Source organism: Mobula birostris, chromosome 8, assembly GCF_030028105.1.
Source record: "Mobula birostris isolate sMobBir1 chromosome 8, sMobBir1.hap1, whole genome shotgun sequence".
NCBI lineage: Eukaryota > Metazoa > Chordata > Chondrichthyes > Myliobatiformes > Myliobatidae > Mobula > Mobula birostris.
Window position 1 is genome coordinate 159,710,115 of NC_092377.1, and position 22,599 is coordinate 159,732,713.

Below are 22,599 nucleotides of genomic sequence, written 5' to 3' on the forward strand. Positions count from 1 at the left end.
TATAGACTAAAGGCTCAGAATAACACTCACAACATGCTGGAAGCTCAGAATGGTGGATGACTGGGTCGTGTGGCCAGATGATCCAGTTCAGTCAAGCAGGTCCCCTCGATGTTCAGTCCTGGGCCAGAGGAGGTCGCAGTGATTGGGAAGGCTGAGGGATTGAATTTTATTTTAAAAGAGATACAGCACAGAATAGGCCCTTCCCAGCCCTTCGAGCTGCACCACACAGCAACCCCCCGATTTAGTCCTCGCCTAATCACGGGACAGTTTACAATGACCAATTAACCTACCAGTCAGTACATCTTCGGACTGTGGGAGGAAAGCAGAGCACCTGGAGGAAATCCACGCGGTGATGAAATTACCTCGATGAAAATAGCTCCTTTTTTTTGTTGCTGTTTTGGGCAGTTTTGATTGGGGCGGCCTGCAGATACGGAACACTGAGCTAAACTGAATGTGTCTGGGCACTTTCGATCTTGCGTTTTTAATATTCTGTGTTTCTCACTTGCTTTTTCAGTTTCCATTCATGCATTTTTTTTGCATATGGGGGGGTTTGTGGTTGACGTTTTTCCTTGAGTGGGTTCCATGTTGTTTCTTTGTTTTGTGGCTGTCTGTGGAGAAGACAAATTGCAGGGTTGTGTACTGCGTGCAAACTTTGAATCTTTGAATGGCATGCAAAATTTTCAATATAAACCAATTTGCCAGTTAACTGGCCACTGTAAATTGTTCCTGGTCTGAAGATGGTGGGGTAGAGACAGGAAGAAGGAAAAGGATCAATGTAGGATTAATGCAAAGGGTTAGCATGAACTGGATGGGTGAAAATACCTGTTTCCTTTGTGTTATCTCTATAACTGTGGAGAGGCAGATGAATTTGAGGAGGGGATTAGAAACGCCAACACTTGGTGCCTGATTGCATTGCTATTTTTGTTCATGCTGGAAGATTCACTCTTGACTCTTCTCAGAACAGAGACGGCAACTCTACAACGTGGGCGGTGTGGTTAGCCTACACTATTACAGCTCCAGTGACCCTGGTTCAGTTCCATCACTGGCCACTGACTGTAAAGAGATTGGACGTGACTGTGTCAGTTTCCTCCGGGTGCTCTGGTATCCTCCTACAGTCTTACGGGTTGGAAGGTTAGTTGGTCACGTGAGTGTAATTTGGTTGCGCAGGCTCAACGGGCCACAGTGCTGTATCTCTAAATCACGGGTACCCAGCCTTTTTTGTGCCATGGACCAATACCATTAAGCAAGGGGTCCGTAGACTCCAGGGTGGGAACCCCTGGTGTAAACACAAATAAACTAAATAAAAATTACCCACCAAGGGCAGCACATAAACGGTCAGACTTGGAATCACATCATTTCAAACAGTGAATGGAAGTAACAGCAGTTAGAGGAAAACTTCTGGCAGTGAATCAGCGGATTACAACCAACTGTATGGTTACTATCAATAACTTGTTGGTCGTGATGAAATCTTATCATTTGCAGACATACTAACTGAAGGAAAATATCATGGAACCGTCTTCTCAAAGTTGTTGCCATAAAGAAAAGACTTGTGCATGAAGTCAAAAGAGGTTCAATGCGAAAGTTTTGATATTAAACAGTGTGGTATGGGGGTGGTGTGTGTTTGTGTGTAGTGGGGGGTGTGGCTACTGCACAGGACCGAACAAAGCTGCAGAAAGTTGTGAGCTCAGTCAGCTTCATCATGGCCACTAGCCTCCGTAGTATCCAGGGCACCTTCGAGGAGCGATGTCTCAGAAAGGCGGCGTCCATCATTAAGGACCCCCATCACCCAGGACATGCCTTGTTCTCATTGCTACCATCAGGACCCTGAAAGCACAGACTCACTGATTCAGGAACAGCTTTTTCCCCTCTGCCTTCAGGCTTCTGAATGGAGATTGAATCCATGAACACCATCTCACTACATTTTTTGTGCACTACATATTTAACTTAACTGTTTTATATACCGGTGACATTAAAGCTGATTCTGATTCTGAAGATTACCCCTCAAGGAAATTGTGCAGTCATCTCAGTTACAGTCCTTGCATTTCTTCCATTGGCACCATGTAATAATGTTTAAACAACTTGTGGTAAATTGTAGATTTGCATGGGATGAGGGAAATTGGCTTTGAAAATTGAACCGTTGGTAATGGACATCTTTTTGCTGGAGTGAAGATGGAAGGGGTTAACTCAATGGCCACTTTATTAGGTACTTTATTACGTTATTTAGGTTACTGTCACCTTCCCGTCAGCTTGAACCAGTGTGGCCTTTCACCTCTGACCTCTCTCATTAAAAATGCATTTTCGCCCACAGAACTACCACTCACTGGATGTTTTTGTTTTTGTTTTTTGCACCATTCTCTGTTAACTCGAGAGACTGTTGTGCGTGAAAATCCCAGGAGATCAGCAGCTTCTGGGATACTCAAACCACCCCATCTGGCACCACAAGTCATTCCACAGTCAAAATCACTGAGATCACATTTCTTCCCCATTCTGATGTTTGGTCTGAACAACCACTGAACATTTTGACCATGTCTGCTTGCTGATATGCACTGAGTTGCAGCCACATGACTGGCTGATTAGATACTTGCATTAACAGGCAGGTGTACAGGCATACCTAGTAAAGTGGCCATTGATTGTATTTCTATTTATATGGTGCCCAATTGGATCTTGCAGCTTTGAAGTTAATCCATATTTTAGTATTGGGAGTTCCATTGTACGGCCAGATATGGGAACAGCTTCTTTCCAACTGTGATAAGACTGCTGAACGGATCCTGACCCGGATCTGGGCCGTACCCTCCAAATATTTGGACCTGCCTCTCGGTTTTTTTGCACTACCTTACTTTCCATTATTCTATTTTCTATTTATGATTTATAATTTAATTTTTTAATATTTACTAATTTTTACTATCTTTAATATTTTAAATATTTAATATTTGTAATCCAGGGAGCGGAAAGTGCAGAATCAAATATCGCTGTGATGATAGTACGTTCTAGTATCAATTGTTTGGCGACAATAAAGTATAAAACATAAAGTATCTCCCATAGGGTTGTTCTGTAGCATAGTCAACAAATAGTAGTGTTAATGATGTTGAGGGAAATGTGTTGGTGAGGATACTGGGGAAATCTCTCTCTGTCCCTCTCTCTTTGTCATATAGTTTATTCATCCCTTCCTGAGAGGGCAGATGGAACGTGGAGCTGGAATTATTTATTATTGTCCCATGCCGGGAGATACAGTGAAACGCTCACCCGGCACACTGTTCACGTGGATCAGATTGTTACGTGGTGCATTGAGGTAGAGCGAGGTGAAACAGTAACAATGCAGATTAAAGTGCGACAGCTACCGAGAAAGTGCAGTGCAGGTAAACTGCAATGTGGAAGATCATAATGAGGTAGATTGTGAGGTCAAGAGTACATTTTATCTTCCAAGGGTCGGATAATGGATGGGCGGAAGCTGCCCTTGAGCCTGGCTCTATGTTCTTTCAGACTTCAGTATCTTCTGCCCGGTGGAAGAGGGGAGAAGAGAGTATGTCGGAGGTGGGCGGGTGGCTGGCTTACTGAGGCAACAAACACCTTACGTTGGTTAACGTCTTATCCAAAGAAAGCAATCTCAACAGTGCCGTCTTCCTTTGTTTTCTTTAAACAGAGGGTGACTCTGTGAGTCACTGTGGGGCAGGGGATGACAGAATTATTCATGGGTTACGTTAGACTAATGACAAATTATCTCTTATGGATCAAGTGTGAGGACAAGCTTTAACGATTGTGGAGAGGATTAAAGGGTCCATTGGAATTTTGTAATACCACTCTGTGATACTTGGCAAAGGCACCGGGGAGAAAATGGGGAAGTGGGATTTCACTAAAAACATGCGAGGATTTGACAGGCAGAATGACCTGCATTAAAATACTTCTGTTGGCACACTTGGCAGTTTTCAGAGGGTAGGGCTAAATCGTGGGCTGCTGGGTGGTGCAGCTTGTTGGACCGGAAGTGCCTGTTCTGTGCTGTATCTCCAAATAAATCAATTCTTATGTTCAGTGTAGGAGGTAGCACACCAGACTGGGTTGTCCACAGTCACTCCTAAAATTGGATGAAAATGAGGGAGGTGTCGTGGAGCTGCCTACTTCCCATGCTGACCTACCCTACCCTGATGGGACATTTCCACCTTCCAGAAGCAAGGACGTGATGCTGAGACGTGTAATCGCAACATCAGACCACACTTGGAACATTGTGAGCAGGTTTTTTGGTCCCCTTATCTAACAAAGAATGTGCTGGCATTGGAGAAGGTCAAGAGGGCATACAGAAAAATAATCCCAGGAATGAAAGTGTTAAAGTATGAGGAGTGTTTGGTGACTCTAAGCCTGTACTTGCTGGAATTTAGTAAAATAAGGTTGCAGTGAAACCCACTTTTAAAAATATTGAAAGGCCTTGATAGAGCGGACTTGGAGAGGATGTTTCCTATTGTGGGAGAGTCTAGGACCAGAGTGCAGCACAGCTTCAGAAGAGAGGGAGATCCGTTTAGAACAGCCCTGTCCAGTTCTGGTCGCCTCACTATAGGAAGGATGTGGAAGCATTGGAAAGGGTACAGAGGAGATTTACCAGGATGCTGCCTGGTTTAGAGAGTATGCATTATGATCAGAGATTAAGGGAGCTATGGAGAGAAGGAGGATGAGAGGAGACATGATAGAGGTATACAAGATATTAAGAGGGATAGATAGAGTAGATAGCCAGTGCCTCTTCCCCAGGGCACCACTGCTCAGTACAAGAGGACATGGCTTTAAGGTAAGGAGTGGGAAGTTCAGGGGGGATATTAGAGGAAGATTTTTTACTCAGAGAGTGGTTGGTGCGTGGAATGCACTGCTTGAGTCGGTGGTGGAGGCAGATACACTAGTGAAATTTAAGAGACTACTAGACAGGTAAATGGAGGAATTTAAGGTTGGGGGGGTTATATGGGAGGCAAGGTTTAAGGGTCGGCTCAACATTGTGGGCCGAAGGGCCTGTACTGTGCTGTACTGTTCTATGTTCTATGTCCTATGAACAGAGATGAGGAGGAATTTATTTAGCCAAAGGGATGGTGAGTCTGTGAATTTCATTGCCATGGACAGCTGTAGAGGCCAAGCCTTGGGGTATATTTAAAGCAGAGGTTGATAGGTTCTTGATTAGTAAGGTCATCAAAGGTTACGGGGGGAAGGCAGGAGAATGGGGTTGAAGCGGATAATAAATCAGCCATGATGGAATGTAGGAGGAGGCACAATGGGCTGAAGGCCTAATTCTGCTTCTTGGTTTTGTGGTCTTCTGCACTTGAACATCGCTGCTGTATTCCCCTCTTTCTGTTATACCAGTCATAACGCTTAGAATAAGCGATGCTGTTGAAAGTCAATAGTGTGCGCTGACTGGATCATAGCTACTGAACTCAAAACAAAAGACATCGCGTGAGTGGCAGTTCTCAACTCAAAACAAGAGACGTCAAGTGAGCGGCAGTTCTGTGGGTGAAACCACCTCATCAATCTGAGAGGTCAGAGGAGAATGGTCAGACTGGTTCAAGTTGACAGGAAAAAGACAGTAACTCAGATAACCACGTGTTCCAGCAGTAGCGTGCAGAAGAGTATCTCTGAATGCACAGCACGTCAAACCTTGAAACGGGTGGGCTACAACAGCAGAAAACCACAGACAGGTACCAGAACAGAATCAGGTTCAATATCATTGGCATATGTCGTGAAATTTGTTACGCTGCAGTGGTACATTGCAATACATAATCAAAACTGTAAATTACAGGAAAAATTATATATATATATATATATATATATATATATATATTTAAATTAATTAAGTAGTGCAGAAAGAGAGGAAAAAAGTAAAACCAGTGAGATGGTGTTCATGGGTTCAATGTCATTCAGAATTCTGATGGCGAAGGGGAAGAAGCTATTCCTGAATCACTGAGTGTGTGCCTTCAGGCTTCTGTACCTCCTCCCTGATGGAAACAATGAGAACATGGTGTCCTTGGTGATGGAGGCCCTTAATGATGGACGCCATGTTCCTAAGGCATCACTCCTGGAAGATGTCCTGGATGCTGGGGAGGCTAGTGCCCATGATGGAGCTGACTAAGTTCATAACTTTCTGCAGTTTATTTTGATCTTGTGCGGTGGCCCCAATCCAGACGGTGATGCAGCCATCACAGGAGGTACAGGGTTACTCAATAAAGTAGCCACTGAATGTAGTTACTCAACTCAACAGTTACATTACAGTCATTCCATCTAAGAGAGTGAGTGCCCAACCACATACATAGTTTTTGATGTTCGTCAGTTATGAGCATCAGCATTCTGGCTGTTCATGTACCAGCGGTGAGGATGGTTTTGCTTTTCCACATTGTACAGCAGATCCTTGAGGTAGATCAATCTAAAGGCCGGTGACATTAGACTAAGCTGAATTAATACATTCAGAAGTGAATCACAGACTCAGGTAGATGTTGAAAAACACCTCTGTCCACTTTGAAACTCTTCCTTGCCATTTGCATGAAAGCAGCGACATTGATGCAGTTCCAGAAAAGAAGCTCATTCCCCCAGGCTGTGCCTAAGGCATCACTGCACCTTTGTCTGTTGGGAGGCTAAGCAACTGTTGGTCACATAGTGATGATCAATCTGATGCATCCCAGAGAGTGCAAGGTGTAGAGTAAAAATGTAGTGCAGTTTAGCATTATTCTGATAATAATGTCCCGAGGATGTGCTCGTACCATTGCAGGAGGTACAGAAGCATTAGGTCCCACACCTCTGGTTCAGGAATAGTTATTACCCTTCAGCAATCGGGCTCCTAAACCAGCGTCACTTCACTCATCTCAAAACTGAACTGATCCCACAACCTATAGACTCACTTTTAGGGACCCTACCATTAATATTCTCAATACTATCTATCTTTTTACTATTTATTTACAGTGGATTCTGGTTAATTGAGACACCTTGGAAACCAGTGCGTTTTGGCCCAATTAGCAGCTGCCCCTATTAACCGAAGTTTCATGGAAATATTTAAAAAGGTTTAAAAAGGACAAACTAACATTTAACTGAGTAAGAAATTATGTATTTAAATGAAATAGAGAACAAACTGGAACACAATCAATACTACTACAGTACTTAAAACAGTGTATTAGTTCCTGATAGTTATCGACGGAGGAATTCATTCAGTGTGTGCTGTTGTGTTTTTTTGATTGACTGTAAATTAACAAAGTCAGTGTAGACACCTGGTGCAGATAATGGACTGCCCTTATACAATGCTTTTGATAATTGCATCCTCCACATCTTCATTGTCCCTGTAAGGTTCAGGATGATTGTTGAAAACTTCCAATTCTGCATAGGTCCTAACTTGTTGAAGTAGTGAAATAATTTCATTTTCTCTCCTGGCTGTTTCTCACAACTCCAAGCCTGAACACTTGAAACTGCAGTGAGCAAAATAGTTCTGAATTGTCTTCCGCGTGTTTCTCACCAACTATCATTGACAGCGATCACTGCTTTCTGAACACAAACACATGCAACTGATGCTATTTAAAAACTTTTCGTTCTAAGCACAGTCTGACGGCCACACAAGTACACATGGCTGAGGCTAGTTAGAATCTGTTCAGCAACAGTCTCCTGTCCCAATTAAGCAACATAGTGTGCCAAATACATGACTCTTCCACCCCCACCGATGACCCCTTCTCCCGTCTTCAACCCTCCTCTTCTTCATGGACACCCCGCTCTGGTCTTCTGCCTGCTCGAGATCTCTTTATTGCTAATCGCCGACGGGACATCAACCGTCTCGACTTCACCGCACCTTGTTCCCATTCCAACCTCACTCCTTCCGAACGCTCTGCTCTCCACTCCTTCCGCACTAATCCTAACCTTATTATTAAACCCGCCGATAAGGGGGGTGCTGTTGTAGTCTGGCGTACTGACCTCTACCTTGCCGAGGCACAGCGACAACTCGCGGATACCTCCTCTTATTTACCCCTCGATCGTGACCCCTCTAAGGAGCACCAGGCCATTGTCTCCCACACCATCACCGACTTTATCCGTTCAGGGGATCTCCCATCCACTGCTACCAACCTTATAGTTCCCACACCCCGCACTTCCCGTTTCTACCTCCTACCCAAGATCCACAAACCTGCCTGTCCTGGCCGACCTATTGTCTCAGCTTGCTCCTGCCCCACCGAACTCATCTCTGCATACCTCGACACTGTTTTATCACCCCTTGTTCAATCCCTTCCGACCTATTTTCGTGACACTTCTCACGCTCTTAAACTTTTCGATGATTTTAAGTTCCCTGGCCCCCACCGCTTTATTTTCACCATGGATGTCCAGTCCTTATATACTTCCATCCCCCATCAGGAAGGTCTTAAAGCTCTACGCTTCTTTTTGGATTCCAGACCTAATCAGTTCCCCTCTACCACCACTCTGCTCCGTCTAGCGGAATTAGTCCTTACTCTTAATAATTTCTCATTTGGCTCCTCCCACTTCCTCCAAACTAAAGGTGTAGCTATGGGCACCCGTATGGGTCCCAGCTATGCCTGCCTTTTTGTTGGGTTTGTGGAACAATCTATGTTCCGTGCCTATTCTGGTATCTGTCCCCCACTTTTCCTTCGCTACATCGATGACTGCGCAGAACTGGTTGACTTTATTAACTTTGCCTCCAACTTTCACCCTGCCCTCAAGTTTACCTGGTCCATTTCCGACACCTCCCTCCCCTTTCTAGATCTTTCTGTCTCTGTCTCTGGAGACAGCTTATCCACTGATGTCTACTATAAGCCTACTGACTCTCACAGCTATCTGGACTATTCCTCTTCTCACCCTGTCTCTTGCAAAAACGCCATCCCCTTCTCGTAATTCCTCCGTCTCCGCCACATCTGCTCTCAGGATGAGGCTTTTCATTCTAGGACGAGGGAGATATCTTCCTTTTTTAAAGAAAGGGGCTTCCCTTCCTCCACTATCAACTCTGCTCTTAAACGCATCTCCCCCATTTCACGTACATCTGCTCTCACTCCATCCTCTCGCCACCCCACTAGGAATAGGGTTCCCCTTGTCCTCACCTACCACCCCACCAGCCTCCGGGTCCAACATATTATTCTCCGTAACTTCCGCCACCTCCAACGGGATCCCACCACTAAGCACCATCTTTCCCTCCCCCCTCTCTCTGCATTCCGCAGGGATCGCTCCCTACACAACTCCCTTGTCCATTCGTCCCCCCCATCCCTCCCCACTGATCTCCCTCCTGGCACTTATCCGTGTAAGCAGAACAAGTGCTACACATGCCCTTACACTTCCTCCCTTACCACCATTCAGGGCCCCAAACAGTCCTTCCAGGTGAGGCAACACTTCACCTGTGAGTCGACTGGGGTGATATACTGCGTCCGGTGCTCCCGATGTGGCCTTTTATATATTGGCGAGACCCGACGCAGACTGGGAGACCGCTTTGCTGAACATCTACGCTCTGTCCGCCAGAGAAAGCAGGATCTCCCAGTGGCCACACATTTTAATTCCACATCCCATTCCCATTCTGACATGTCCATCCACGGCCTCCTCTACTGTAAAGATGAAGCCACACTCAGGTTGGAGGAACAACACCTTATATTCCGTCTGGGTAGCCTCCAACCTGATGGCATGAACATCGACTTCTCTAACTTCCGCTAGGCCCCACCTCCCCCTCGTATCCCATCTGTTACTCATTTTTATGCACACATTCTTTCTCTCACTCTCCTTTTTCTCCCTCTGTCCCTCTGAATATACCTCTTGCCCATCCTCTGGGTCCCCCCCCCTTGTCTTTCTTCCCGGACCTCCTGTCCCATGATCCTCTCGTATCCCCTTTTGCCAATCACCTGTCCAGCTCTTGGCTCCATCCCTCCCCCTCCTGTCTTCTCCTATCATTTTGGATCTCCCCCTCCCCCTCCAACTTTCAAATCCCTTACTCACTCTTCCTTCAGTTAGTCCTGACGAAGGGTCTCGGCCTGAAACATCGACTGCACCTCTTCCTACAGATGCTGCCTGGCCTGCTGCGTTCACCAGCAACTTTGATGTGTGTTGCTTGAATTTCCAGCATCTGCAGAATTCCTGTTGTTTGTGCCAAATACATGGATGTTTTCTCTAGCTATTTTCTCAAATAGTTTTCCTTCCTTAAAAATTGTCCTAAATAAGTGGCTGCCTTGATTAACTGATGGCCAATTAACTGTAAACTACTGTATTTATTTAGAGACACAGAGCAGATTAGACCCTTTCGGCCCAACGAACCACGCTGCCCAGCAATCCTCTGTTGTAACCCTAGTCTAATCACAGGACAATTCACAGTGAACTATTAACCTAGCAATTGGTACATCTTTGGACTGTGGGAGGAAACTGGAGCACCCAGGAAAGCCCATGCCATCATGGGCAGAATGTATGAACTCCTTACGGACAGGACTGGAATTGAACTCTTAAACTCTGACGCCCCGGGCTGTAATCATATTGCGTTACCACGTCGCCTCACTATCTGTTTGTTTATTTATTTATTTACAATTTGTCTTCCTCTGCATATTAGTTGTTTATCATTTTGTTTATGTGTAGTTTGTTTGATAAATTCCAATTGCATTTCTTTATTTTCCTGTAAATCCCTGCAAGCAAATTAAACTCTATCTATGTATGGTTAGCCGGTTGGTGGTGTAGTGGCATCAGCACCAGGGTTTGAGATGAGTGGTCCTGGGTTCGAATCCAGCCAGTTCCTTTGCACGCTTTCCATCTGTGCTGGGTTGAGCGTTGAACTAGCAGTTCAGCCTTGTAAAAAACAGACTGAGGAGGCGCAGAGAGGAATAGTAACAATACATGGTGACAGAAGCAAAATTTGTTTATAAATTTTCTTTGACTTTGAAGTGTATGACTGAGACAGGTCTGTATGACAATAACAAGGCTACAGCCATGTAGTTGAAAATCAACTAACTGCAGACGTAGCAATACCGAGATAAAAACAGGATACTGTTGGAAACACTCAGCTAGCCGAGCAGCATCTGTGGAGAGAGAAACAGAGTTAATGTTACAGGTCAAAGAATATCAGGTCGCGTGGGCAAGCCTCAAACAGTAGCTGTACAGGCATTTGGGCTGACAACATTTGTATGAGTGCTTTCTCAGTAGATAGTGTTCAGAGTCAGCTACAGAAGTCAGCAGAAAGAAAAGAGGGATAAATGTCCCTCTGAAAATCAATTTAAAAGATTTTGTAGTTTTCCCAGTCAGAGCTCTGCCATTGGTGAATTATCACTTCTGGTAGCACAGTGGTTAGCACAACGCTTTACAGTGCGGGTGACCCGGGTTCAATTCCCACCGTTGCCTGTAAGGAGCTTGTATGTTTTCCCTGAGACCCTGTGGGTTTCCTCCGGGTGCTCCAGCTTCCTCCCACAGTCCAAAAATGCACCAATTGGTTGGTTATTTGTTCATTGTAAATTGTCCTGTGATTAGACTAGGGTTAAATTGGGGGATTGCTGGGTGGCATGGCTCGAAGAGCCGAAGGGACTATTCCGCACTGTATCCCAATAAATAAAAAAAAAATCTAAATGGGGTCAAGGGCGAAGAGTTGCTGGATAAATAGGTCAGGCAGCACCTGTGGACAGGGGAATAGGCAGCAGGCATTTTTAGTCCAGGACCTCTTGTCAGAATTGGGAATGAGAAAACCAGTTTGGATGGGATATTCCCTTTGAGAAACTTTCACTCGCCTCCTTTCTCTGCCACTCATTAGAAGCCAATAGTGTCTTGCACTGTACTACTGCCATAGCAAATGTCCCATCCTGATTCTAAGAAGGTTGGCATTTGTGGGGTGGAGTTGGGGGTTGGCAATGGAGGGAGGGCCAGATGGATAGAACCAGGGAAATACCTCTGATAGGGTGAAACCAGATGGGTAGAACCAAGGAAATACCTCTGATAGGGTGAAACCAGATGGGTAGAACCAAGGAAGTACCTCTGATAGGGTGAAACCAGATGGGTAGAACCAAGGAAGTACCTCTGATAGGGTGAAACCAGATGGGTAGAACCAAGGAAATACCTCTGATAGGGTGAAACCAGATGGGTAGAACCAAGGAAGTACCTCTGATAGGGTGAAACCAGATGGGTAGAACCAAGGAAGTACCTCTGATAGGGTGAAACCAGTTGGGCTACTGGGGGCAGTTAACCGCACATTAAGCATCTGTGTGTGCGTATTGTATTGTTAGGCTATGGGGCAGAGACTAGACTATCCTAATAGAACAAATTGGCTAACATGATGACAGGGAGTTAAAACATCTGAATAATTCACAGGTAAGCCAGCGCTGGTTTTCGCTGTTAATATTTTTCCTGAGGGTGTAAGTTCCAGTCTTTGCTTTGGAAAGGAGATTTTCCAGGCACACCGAATGTCATAGATTACATACTTATCTGTATCTTTCAACATTGCCTCATAGAACGCAAGTGTACCTGCACTGGCCACAGAAATTTCACAGAAGAATTTTAAGGAGGCTGTTTTCTTTCTCGTGTATGTGATTTAGCAAGTGGAATGATAACGCAAATTGCAACATTTTTGTTTTGCATAACAGACTGGATAATATGGAAAAATTGGTACACAACTTCAAAAGCAAAATATTGAGAGTACCGAGTTTGTATGTTTTTGTCAGGATAACAGGTTTAGCCTTGCCTTTTAAGCAAGACCTCATATTCTGTCTGGGTAGCCTCCAACCTGACAGTATGAACATCGATTTCTCTAATTTCTGGTAACTCCGTCCCCTTCCCCTTTCTCTCTTCTTTCCATTCCGCATCTGGCTCTCCTCTTACCTCTTCTCCTCATCTGCCTATCATTTCCCTCTGGTGCCCCTCCTCCTTCCTTTTCTCCCACAGTCTGTGCTCGTCTTCTATCAGATTACTCCTTCTTTAACCCTTTAACTCTTTCAGCTGTCACCTCCTAGCTTCCCACTTCATTCCCCCTCCCCCCCCCACCCACCTACTTCCCCCTCAACTGGTCTCACCTATTACCTGCTAGCCTGCACTTTCACATTCTGGCTTCTTGCCCCTTCTGAAGGGTCTCGGCCTGGTCACCTGCCTGCAGGAAAGATATCACTGAGATTCAAAGTTTACAGAGAAAACTTACTAGGATGTTGCTGGGAACTGGGGACCTGAGGTGGAATAGGTCAAGACCATTCTCCGGAGTGTTGGAGAAAGAGTTGAGATTTGATTGAGGTACACAAAATTATGAAGAGTACAAGTAAGATAAATGCAGGCAGGCTTTTCTCCAGTGAGTTTGGGTGAGAGCAGAGCTGGAGGTCATGGGTTAAGGGTGAAAGCTGAAATATTTAAGGGGAATCTGAGAGGGAACAGCTTCACACAGAGGGTGGTGCAAGTGTGGAACGAGTTGTCAGGGAAAGTGTTGGATGTGGGTTCGATTGTAATGTTTAAGAGAACTTTGGATAAGTACATGGATCAGAGGGGTAAGGAAGGCTATGGTCCAGGTGTAAGTCAATGAGACTAGTCAGAATAACGGTTCCGCAAGGACTAGATGGGCTGAAGGGCCTATTTCTGTGCTATAGTGCTCTATTACTCTAAAATCTCTTAATCTCGAAACTTCAGCTGTCTTTTATGGTGTTATACAGGAGTGTGGCCCAATAAATGTATCACATCAAATGCTGTCCAAATATGAATACCTTTGCAGCAGTTTCATATTTGCTCATCCAGTCATGGAATCAGTTAAAGGTGTTCATTAAGGATCTCTGCCTCTATTTCCCACACCTCTGCTTCCACCTGCTTTTCTCCCTGGGTGAACAAGAATACGTATGGCTCCCCTGTCCTCACCTTTACTTGTTGATGTCATTGGCAAGCCCCAGCACCCATTGTCCCTCACGGACTGCCTTTGGTTGGGCGGTGAGCAAGCCGGCAACACAGTCCGTGTGTTGAAGGTGCTTCCACGGTGGTGCGAGAATGAAGTTAGAGGCCTCACAATAAAAAATGACCAAACTCCTGAGTACTGCCAACGCTTGCAGCTGTAGCACGATGTATTGTGCACTGGTACTGGTTTATTATTGTCATGTCCAACAGTGAAAAGCATATCATATGTACCCTTCATACAGATCAAACCATTACACAGGGCTACGATAAGTGACAATGCAGAAGGAAGTGTAAAAACTACAGAGGAAGTGCAGTGCAGGTAAACGATAAAGTGCAGGATGATAGCGGGGTAGATTGTGAGGTCCAGAGTCCAGATTATCATACAAGAGGTCCATTCAAGAGACTGATAACAGTGGGATAGAAGCTGTCCTTGAGCCTGGTGGTACGTGCTTTCAGGCTTATGTATCTTCTGCCTGATGGAAGAGGGGAGAAGATAGAATGTCCATTGTGGGTGGGGTCTTTGACTATGCTGGCTGCTCTACTGAGGCAGCGAGAAGTATAGAGAGAATCCACAGAGGGGAGGCTAGCTCCTGTGATGTGCTGAGGTGTGTCCACAATGCTCGGCAGTCCCTTGAGGTCTTCTGCAGAGCAGTTGCCGTACCAAGAAGCTATTATGCTTCCAGACAGAATGCTTTCTATGAAGCATTAAAAAAATTGGTAAGAGTTGATGGGAGCAAGATTAGTTTCTTTAGCCTCCCGGGGAATCCTTAAGGATTGCCAAAGATTTGTCTCAGTGGGAGTTACGGGGAGAGCTTGGGGTTGCTGGAAAGAAGCTATTTGCCGAGTTCTTTTCTCACTTCACAACAAATTAATAATGCAGGGAGGTGTCACAAAGCTATGTTCTCTTTGAAAATGGCTCTTCCACCCACTGCATGCTGGATGGACCCCAGTATTACCACATAGCAGGCAGTCAGTATTCCCCAGCGATCGATGCTTTGCGAGCACTCACTGGCACTCACTTTTGGCTGGAAAGAGTTAACGTGGCAGATGTGCTTTTGGACCGAACTACAGTGCGATAACCGGGTCAGCTCTCATTTGTCGCTTTTTTTAGGACAGCCAGGAACTAAAAACCTAACAACATTCGGGAAATGCACGCGGCGGACCTCTTTACTGAAAAGCCGGAATTTTTCATCATAGAAAGCAAGAGGCGAAAACCCATGTGGTTCTCAAGCATGCCAAGGCTTGTGATTGGCAGCGAGACAGTGCATTTATGTGAGGCATCTTGGGTAGATTCCTTTGGCATCAGCTGTTAAGCATTCAGAGATTACATCACAGAGACCACTGAGAAGCTCTTTTTTTTTCAAATGGGATTTTTGTCCATCTCGTCACGTCAGTGACTACGGAACGATATCAGCTAGGAACAGTCATAGCAACACACCTACTGGTTCCGACAGGGAGGAACCAGTTTTCTTTCCAAAGGGGTAGAGCCTCTATTTCGTATTCACAGACCTTTTAAACACGCCTTTTTTTTTACTGAGGCTTTTAGTAATCCTCAATCAAAGCAAACACGAGTGCTTCAAGATGCAAATTGCAGAGCGAGGAGAGGGAGAGAGAGAGAGAGAGAGAGAGAGAGAAACACTCCCCGCTCTCAAAAGACGATAGCGCCGGTTAAAAACAATTCTGTTTGGCCAGCCACACGGAGTTAACAAAACGTGGATTTTTATCCCCCCCCCCCTTTTATTTCTATCACAGGCAGGTTTGATCGCTCCGAGGAGCAGTTTTTGTTTGGGCTATGTACGTGCGTTGTGTGACAGGGATAATGGCCCCTACAGCTGTTAGGATGGGGGTGGGGGAAGTGTATGTAGGCTGAATAACTAACCATATCACTGCTTCCTGCTTTATACTCTCAGTTGTGGTATCACGTTTACCCAGGAACTCTACATGGTTCAGCTTCCTTTCAATCCTTCATTTTGTAATCCTTTTTTTGTGGACTTGTAATATGTAAGTATGCTGTTACTTGCCTTTTATTAGGATAGTGCTCATACAGCCTCTCTCTGTGCCGGAAATGGAAAATTAGTGCTAAAACCTGTTCCAGGGTGGCTTTCACTGAAACCACAGAAGATTTAAATACTTGCCATGTTGAGTGCTGTTTGCTTCTGCCTGTCACAGCTTTAATTTGCCGTGTTTCACCTTCCGAAGCAGCCCTTTAAATGCTAGGGCACTGTTTAATGTGGAGTTTGAAGTCTTTTTTTGTCTGAATGTCGCCTCAAACATTTACTGCTGCTGAGCCTTTGCAGAATACAGAGTTGCTTTTAAAGAGAAATGTCTTAGGAATGTGGACTTCTTCTGACCCATTTGTAGGTCCAACTCAGCATGGTTTTAAAATATCTGGTAGTTTTGTTGACCTTCTAGGGCGCAACTAACAATGCATGTCCTTGGTGCATTTTTAACTCCTCCGAAGTCTGTCAGACCTAAAAGACATTGCAATTTTATTAACTTTTCTGGAATAAGACATAGACATGTTCAAGCCTGCAGGTTGATGTATGTTGCCAATTATAGCAACCCTGGCTTGTTAGAAGTATATACAGCTGAAAGAATTTTTTTTTGCTCAATTATTGAAATAATTCCCTGACCATTAACCCTGTGCTAATACCTGCAAAGAGTTTGCTGTTTGCTAAGATAAGGCGAAGTGAATGTAGTTTTAGTCCATTTTACCTCAGGAGATGAAGCTGAGGGAGTTATGTGTTTATGCACTGCCTTGTGCAGTAATCTAACAAGACAAAGGAACCGAGATGGTCAGCTGTTCAACACACTTAATATCAAAGATTCGAGAAGCGAGAATCTTACCCTGATTTGCCTGGGGGTACGGCTGAACAATAATAGTTTTTGTCCAAGGATACTGATGCTAGCAGGAGATGCTTCTTCCTGGAGCCGCAGCAGAGGTCGTCAGAAACCTGACGTGCTCCCATTGTCAAAGGCACAGGAGTGGCTTTCTGTTGCCTGCTAATCGCTGGATGCCGGGGAAGGCAGCGAGAGCCCAGCCAGACTTGTGCTTAGTCAGACGGAAAAAGAAGGTGGCAATACAGGCAAAAATGGGACAAGCCAACGGGGACCTCTGCTGTGTCCGCAACCCGGCTGCAATGAGCCCTTTGTTCAGGAAGCAGGAGCCCGGCATTCATCTGTTCCCAAGGCTGTTGACAGAGACACAATATGGAGATTAGGTCGGAGAAAGCCTCGACTGATACTTTTTATGCCATTAATCCATTCAAAAATGATGTGATTTTTGTCCCCACGAGAAATAAATCGTAGGGATTTTCTATCTGCACCATAGCTTCCTTTCTGTTCCTACAAGCCGGTGCTTGGAGTTCAGGCTGTTTCCATTTCAGCCGCCCTTAGCCACTCATCTTGGGAAGGATGATGGAACTGTTCGCCACTTATATGAAAGAAATCCTAAAAGGAATGCCAAACACGGCTATTATGGACAAGCAGCTGTTATTCCCAGGTCGCTGAGAGAGTAAAAATAAGTTTGTTCCACCAAGATGGTGATTTCCCTTCTCTGAGTAAAAAGCTGAGCCAACATAAACAGGCGTTCGCTGCCTTATCTACATACAACACACCGGCTGGATGTCATTTGTGGATTGTTTAGGGAACCGCAGTTAGCGACGCTATGGAGAACAAGGCTGGTCTGAACTTGGACTTTAGGTTGAGTAGTTCCAGGTAGGATGCCTTAGGTCACTTTCAAGGGCGACCCGAATATTTTGGAGCATCACAGCTTTGGCTTGCTTTTCCTATTGGCAACTGGCCTCTGTGACATCCCGAGGAGCTGGTAGAATGAGGGTTGGAGATGCCTTCCAGGTGAACTTAAAATATGAGAATCGTTTCCTACCGTTTAGGTGCCATGCTGTATCCGCGCCTGGTGTCCCAAACTTCAGGCTGCTTATTATGTACACAAGGGTCTTTAATACATTGTAGATGGCCAGCTGGATGCCTGACAAATTCGCTTATTGAATGTGGGGTATGTCAGCCTAGTAGGGATGCAACCAAACTAATAAAATTGGCACTTTGCCATCTGATTAGCCCCTTCAAAACAGGGTCCAATTTCTACCAATTTCTGTCAAATTGAAAATTTTTTTTTATTCCACTGTTAAGCAGCCTTTGGTCATCTGGATGTATTCCAGCTGTGGCGAAGGCCAAACTGCATTTGCATAGCAACTTCCACGGAGCCAGGTTGTTCCAGGTTGGAGGTGCTTTTGAGGCGTAACCGCATAGGAAAGGCGGAACTTGGCTTGTGAACAGCCAGTCCCCACAAACACCACATTGATAATGATCGGCCCATTTTTTTTTTGGCGAGGTTGATTGAGGGGTTAATATTGGCAGGGACGGTGAGGAAATCTCCCCTGTTCTACTATGAAAGGAAGGCCACCCGTGAGGTCCTTGGGTTAACCTGAGTGGTGCTCTCATTTCTCCAGAGCTGCTTTGGGATCTCCGCATGAGCTGTTGAGCTCAAATCTCTGAAGCCTTAACTGTCTGACTCAGAGGTGAGCGGTTTACTCGCTGAATCACTTTTGACAGGAGTATCACAGTAATAATGTTTCGCCTTTTCTGTTTTGAGTCAATGCCTGCCTTAGCTTACAATAATCCTCAAATGCTCTGGATACTTTAGAACCTGCCATGAAATCAGCAAGTTCATAACTTTGTTGTGGACTAATGTTTCAAGCATTCATAATATTTAGGATCCTTTTTGGACCCTTTTGGCAGCAGCTTCCCTTGATGTAATCTGCAGGGACATTCAACGTATTGTCACAACCAATACAAAAATAAAGGAAGGAAGTGATTTTGAAGGGTATTGTAGTGGCCTGAGAAAGACTGAATTGTATCCTTGTAATATCAATGCAAGTTAAAGAACTTTTAGAGAATTAAGATTAATGTTCGAGTTTATTTGGGGACCTGGGGTGGAAGGTGTTGCATAGGACAGTGCAGTGCAACAGGTTATTACTGACTGCCCCGTCCACTTGTCCATTCTGTGGCCGGGAGGAGTCAGTGTACCGCATTTATATGAAGTGTGCAAGGTTGCAGCCCCTATTTGAATATCTGAGCGGGATGCTGTTCAGATTTTGGTTGCACTTCAGCCCCACGCTCCTGATTTATGGGGACCCTGGTGGGGGGGGGGGGTTGTTCAGGTTGCTTGGAGAAACTACAGGGGGGCTTGCTCCCTGGCCTGGCCAAAATGGCCATTCACGCGTCCAAGCAAAGGGCAGTTGAGGGCTCTGCCTGCCCCTCTTCCAGGGATACGTCCATGCTTGGGTGTCCCTAGAGAGGGAGCACGTGGTCACCATTGGGTATAGTGGGGGATTTCTGGGAACAGCCACCCCCGACCTCAGGGAACGGACTGTTTTATAGACTGTAATAATCATATTTTAAGTTGAATTTGTTGACTGTCCAGTAAATACCTGATGTTTGTATTTTGTGTATTTTTGTCTGAATCAACTTTTGTAGTTTGGGGAGAAAAAGAACTGGGCATTGACCTGCCCAGCAAACTTACAGAGATTTGTAGATTTGGCAAACTTATTTTCCTTCTGCAGTACTTGCATATCAATAGGATACATCTAATTCATATTTTATGAAATTCCAAACCAGTTTGATATCAAATTCCACCAAGGGGAAAGGAAGTAAACAAAATGTAGAGTCATAGCATTGAAATTCAATAATTTATCAAAGATTATCCACTGGATGTTAAATTGCTGTGGCTTCCAACTCAAAAGGAATCATAAATAATTTCCAAAGTGGCACACACAAAATGTTGGAGGAACTCAGCAGGTCAGGCAGCATTTAAGGAAAAGAGTAGATAGATAATGGTTCAGGCTGAGACCCTTCTTAACTTCTTCAGGACTGGAAAGGAAGGGGGAAGAAGTCAGAGTGAAAAGGTGGAGGGAGGGGAGGAAGAAGTTCTAGGTGGCAGGTAATTAGTGGAACCGGGGAAGAGGGAGATGTGTAGTAAAGAACTGGGAAGTCAATTAGTGAAAGAGATAAAGGCTGGAGGAGGGGGAATCTGATAGGAGAGGACAGAAGACCATGGAAGAAAAGGAAGGGGGAAGAGTACCAGAGGGGGGTAATGGACAGGTTGAGAGGGGGAAACAGGAATGGGGAATGGTGAAGGGGGGGGCAATTACCAGAAGCTTGAGAAATCAACGTTCATGCCATCAGGTTGGAGGCTACCCTGATGGACTATAAAGTGTTGCTCCTCCAACCCAAGTGTGACTTCATCACGGCAGTAGAGAGGGCCACGGACCGACATGTCAGAATGCTCCTCTAACCTGAAAGTGGTGCTCTTATCGCAGCAGGGGAGGAGGCCATGGACCGACATGCCTGTGGGTCTGGAGGAAATCATTGATACAGTCTTTACAGGATAACACATGCAATTTATTTGGGTGATTAATTTTATTTGTAAGATGTAGGACAGTATCTATCTCATTAAAAAAGAACAAAGATTAAAAATTAGCTTTATTTGTCACATGTGCGTTGGAAACATTGAAGCATGCAGCAAAATGTGTTGCTTGTGTCAATTCAAATCAATGAGGATTCCGCGAGGCGGCCTGCAAGTGTCGCCATGCTTCCAATACCAACATAGCACATCCACAACTCGCTAACCCTAACCTTTGGTCTTAGGATTGTGGGAGGAAACCAGAACACCTGGAGGAATCCGACACAGTCACGGGGAGAACGTACAAACTCCTTACAGACAGATCTTACAGCTCGCAATGTAAAGGGACGCGCTAGCCGCTGCAATACGCGGCAGCCCAAAGAAGCCAGTCTTTTTAACCTTTTGCTGAATAGAAGTGCCACTTCTATTCACAGTGGGGATGCAGAATTTGAAAGCACCATGAATGGTGGTGCCTGTTGGGACAGTGACGCATGTGGTCCATTTAGTTTGCCTCATGACTTGGTTCCTAACGTGGGTGAAGAGGATTCCAAAAGTAGGCACATCCAATTCAGAAATCCCACCACACCTTGTTTCCTGAAGTACAGCCCGTATATAGGCAGTGGCAGGAATTGAACCCTGATCAGTAATTGCTGCCGCTGTAAAGTTATGCGCTAACCACTACGATGGGGAGAACAGGAGCACCGTTTTACCTTTATTCTACAAAATACACATCTGTCAAATGATGACCCCACTTAAAGGTAGGCAGTCCCTAATTAAGTAGCAAGCTGGGGGGAACTATAGAACTTGGCACACTACAACACAGTCCAGGCCCTTCAGCCAGCAATGTTGTGTTAACCTTTTAAGCTGCTCTAAGATCTAAGGCCAATAAGGTGGCTAAGAAGGCTTATGCAATGCTCTTATTAGTCAAGTGAGTTCAAAGGTCAAGAGGTTATGTTGCAACTTTATAGAAATCTGGTTAGGCCCCATCTGGAGTAACGCATACAGTTCTGGTCGCCCCACTGTAGGAAAAATGTTGCGGGTTTGGAGAGGGTGCAGAAGAGGTTTACCAGGATGCTGCCTGGTTTAGAGGGCATGTGCTATCATAAGAGGCTGGATAAACTTGGGTTGTTTTCTCTGGAGTGGCAGAGGCTGATAGTTTATGAGAGGCACACTGAAGATAAAGTAGACAAGGAGTATCTGATTCCCAGGTTTGAAATGTTTAATACCAGAGGGCATGCATTGAAGGTGAGAGGGGGTAGGTTCAAGGGGGATGTGAGGAGTCCTTTACTCAGAGAGTGATGCATGCCTGGAATGTGCTGCCTGGTAGAGTCAAAGTCAAAGTCTGCCCTGAGTTTTCGTGGCCCATCAGGCCGGTGCTTATGCCGGTTTCTGTGGCGTGAAGCGACTGAGAGTACGAGACTCACCCCCCCCCCCCCGCCCCCCCGGATAGGATGCCAGTCTGTTGCATTTTGCTGGTACCTATTTTCAGCTGGGTGGACTGGAGCAGTGTGTGGTTAAGTGCCTTGCTCAGAGACACAACACGCTGCCTTGGCCAAGACTCGAACCCACGACCTTCAGATCGTGAGCCCAACGCCCTAACCATTTAGCCACGCACCACACGCCTGGTAGAGTGGTAGAGGCAAATACATTAGAGGCTTTTAAGAGATATTTGGATAGGCACATGGATGTAAGGAAGATGGAGGGATATGGATATTGTTAGGTAGGAGAGATTAGTGTTTGGGTGTTTTTAATTTGTTTATTAACTGGGTCAGCACAACATTGTGGGCCAAAGGGCCTGTTGCTGTGCTGTACTGTTCTGTGTTCTATGTTCTGTCTACTTAACCCCTTCTTCCTACATAGCCCTCCATTTTTCTGTCACCCATGTGCCTTTCTAAGAGTCTCTTAGTTACATCGTAAAAGATCAACGATGCAGTTGATGGAGCCGCTCGAGCAATCTAGGTTCAGTCTTGGCCTCTGGTGCTGTCTGTGTGGAGTTTGCGTGTTCTCCCGGCGACTGCGTGGGCTTCCTCCAGATGCTTGCGTTTCTCCCCCCATCCCAAAGACCAGCAAATCGACGATTTAATTGGGTCATTGCCTCGTGTGTTGGTGAGTGATAGAATGGTAGGCTGTTGGGAAGGGGGAGAGAACAAGATGTGGGATTTGTGTCAATGGGTGCTCGATGATCATTGTGGATTCAGAGAGCGGAAAGAACTTTTCTCATACTGTATGACTATAAATGAACGTCATCAAAGTCAAAGTAAATTTATTATCAGAGTACGTATATGACACCATCTGCGGCCTTGAGATTCATTTTCTTGCAGACATTTACAGGAAAACAAAGAACTATAATAGAATTTACGAATACT

The 22,599-nt window shown here is 45.3% G+C and overlaps 1 protein-coding gene and 1 long non-coding RNA gene across 5 annotated transcripts in view; one reads left to right on the top strand and one right to left on the bottom strand.

Annotated features, from left to right (window-relative positions):
- The window catches only part of LOC140201867 (methylcytosine dioxygenase TET3-like), a 330,696-nt gene that overhangs the window by 175,341 nt on the left and 132,756 nt on the right, over positions 1-22,599 (top strand). Inside the window, exon 1 of one of the 4 annotated variants that reach the window (XM_072266616.1) lies at positions 15,704-15,813. The exons of the other annotated variants lie outside the window; for them this stretch is intronic. The gene's annotated coding sequence lies outside the window, so the exon portion shown is untranslated. Of the gene's footprint in view, positions 1-15,703; positions 15,814-22,599 lie in introns of those variants that run through there. 4 annotated transcript variants of the gene reach the window in all.
- LOC140201869 (uncharacterized) lies at positions 9,988-17,744 on the bottom strand. Its single transcript, XR_011886973.1, has 4 exons — positions 17,699-17,744; positions 16,660-17,003; positions 15,948-16,283; positions 9,988-10,985 (listed from the first exon to the last, which is right to left on the bottom strand). It is a non-coding gene; the product is annotated as an uncharacterized lncRNA (long non-coding RNA).